The sequence below is a fragment of the Chrysochloris asiatica genome, unplaced genomic scaffold (genome assembly GCF_000296735.1).
Source record: "Chrysochloris asiatica unplaced genomic scaffold, ChrAsi1.0 scaffold00279, whole genome shotgun sequence".
In the NCBI taxonomy this organism is placed as follows: domain Eukaryota; kingdom Metazoa; phylum Chordata; class Mammalia; order Afrosoricida; family Chrysochloridae; genus Chrysochloris; species Chrysochloris asiatica.
Window position 1 is genome coordinate 191,342 of NW_006408797.1, and position 2,129 is coordinate 193,470.

The following is a 2,129-nucleotide window of genomic DNA, read 5'->3' on the forward strand; positions in this document are numbered from 1 at the left end:
CTTTAAGTATGGGTATCTTTTCTTAAGCTTTTGCAATAATGGTCTGTGCAGTATTTGTCCTTTTGTGACTAATTTCACTCAGCATAATGTCCTCAAGTTTCATTCATGTTATGTGGTGGTATGCAGTGTCATTATCACTTCAAGGTAGCATAATATTCCATTGTATGTATGTACCAAAGTTTATTTATCCATTCTTCCATTGATGGGCACTTAAGACTGTTTCCATCTTTTTGCCATTATGAATAGTGCTATGATAAAACATTGGTGTGCATGAATCTACTCTGTTCTGGCTCAAAGTTCTTGAGGATATATACCAAGTAGAGGAATTGCTGGATCATAAAGTATTTCTATTTCCAACTTTCTGAGGAAGTGCCATAGCATTTTCCAGGGTGGTTGCACCATTTTACAATCCCACCAACATTGTAGCGTCCCAGTCTCTTCACATCCTTGCGAACATTTATTGGCTTCTGTTTTTTTTTAACTTCGCTGTTATTGCTGGTGTGAGATGGTCTCCCTTTGATTTTGGATTTGCATCTTTAATGGCTAATGATTGTGAACATTTCTTCATATGTTTGTTGGCTGCTTGAATGTCTTCCTTGTTGAAGTGTCTCTTCATGTCCTATGCCCATTTTTAAATTGGGTTGTCTTTTTCTTGTAGAGGTGTTGTAGTTTCCTATAGATTATAGAAGTTGGTCACTTGTCTGATATGTTGTTGCAAAAAAAAATTCCCATTCTGAGAGCTACCTCTACTGTTTTGGGAAAATCTTTTGATGCACATAAGTTTCTATTTTATTTTCTTTGTTTGTGCCATTCTTGCAGTGTTTGATAGTCTATCTGTGCCCTGTGTTAAGAGTACTTAAATTTGGCCCATATTTTTTCATTGATGACCTTTATAATTCTGGGATTTACGTTTAGGTCTTTAATTTATATTGAGTTGGTTTTTGTATATGATGTGAGATAAAAGTCTTGTTTTATTCTTTTGCATATTAATTTCCAGTTTTGCCAACAACATTTGTTGAAGAGACTGCCTCCTCCCCGTTCGGTGTACTTTGGCCCTCTGTCAAAGATCAGTTGGCTTTATGTGGATGGGTTAATTTCTGGATTCTCAATTCTGTACCATTGGTCTGTGTGTCTTTCATTTTACCAGTACCAGGCTGTTTTGACCACTGTAGCCATGTAGTAAATTTTGAAATCAGGTAGTGAGAGGCTTCTATCTTTGTTGTTCTTCTTAAACAGTGCTTTGCTTATCTGGGGACTCTTTCCTTGGTGGCTCCCCAGTGAACAGCTTGCTTGTTCTTATAATAGCAAATATATTGCCCTTTTTGTTTTTTCCTGTTGTTGGTCCATATAAAGTTTGTAATTGATTTTTCCATTTCTTTAAAGAATGACCTTGGAATCTGTATTGAGATTGCGTTATATCTGTAGATTGCTTTGGGTAGTATTGACAGTTTTACGTTGTTAAGTCTTCCTATCCAGGAACTTGATACATTCTTCCATTTTTGTAAGTTTCTTTGGTTTCTTGTAGTAGTGTTTTATAGTTTTCTATGTATAGGTCTTTTGTTCTCTGGTTAGCTTTATTCCTAAATATTTCTTCCTTTGGTGGGCTATTGTAAATGGTATTGCTTTCCTAATTTCCTTTTCACTGCTAACTGATTTTTGTATGTTGATCTTGTACCCTAATGCATGCCTTTTTGTGTCTGGCTAATTTTACTTAGTCTTAATGTTTACAAGGTTCACCTTTGCTGTAGTGTGAATCCTTTTCAGTTTTCTGTAAAATTTGAAATTCCATTGGGATACTGGGAACATAGTAAGGTTGTGCTGGGTAATGGGTGTTATGTGAATTAAAAGTATTAAGGTAACTCACTAGCTGTCTGGTCTTGGGGTTTTGGTATAGCTGGGACTTGACAAGCTCTATCTGACTATGCCATACATACTTTAACCACTTTTTGTATGACTTCCCAAATGGAATTAATAAATTATGATAGATCCATTCAGTGTGATATTGCATAGTCATTAAAAGGGTCATTGGGAAAACTGTGTAAGTGCTACGAATATAAATGTAAAGTGATTGAATTGTGACTTCAGCTGTGTTACTTCATAGTAACGGTATGTTGAGTGGATCGTGGGTT

General features: G+C 35.7%; 1 protein-coding gene across 2 annotated transcripts in view; it reads left to right on the forward strand.

Moving 5' to 3' along the window:
* The window catches only part of RNF130 (ring finger protein 130), a 226,436-nt gene that overhangs the window by 33,433 nt on the left and 190,874 nt on the right, over positions 1-2,129 (forward strand). The window lies entirely within an intron of this gene.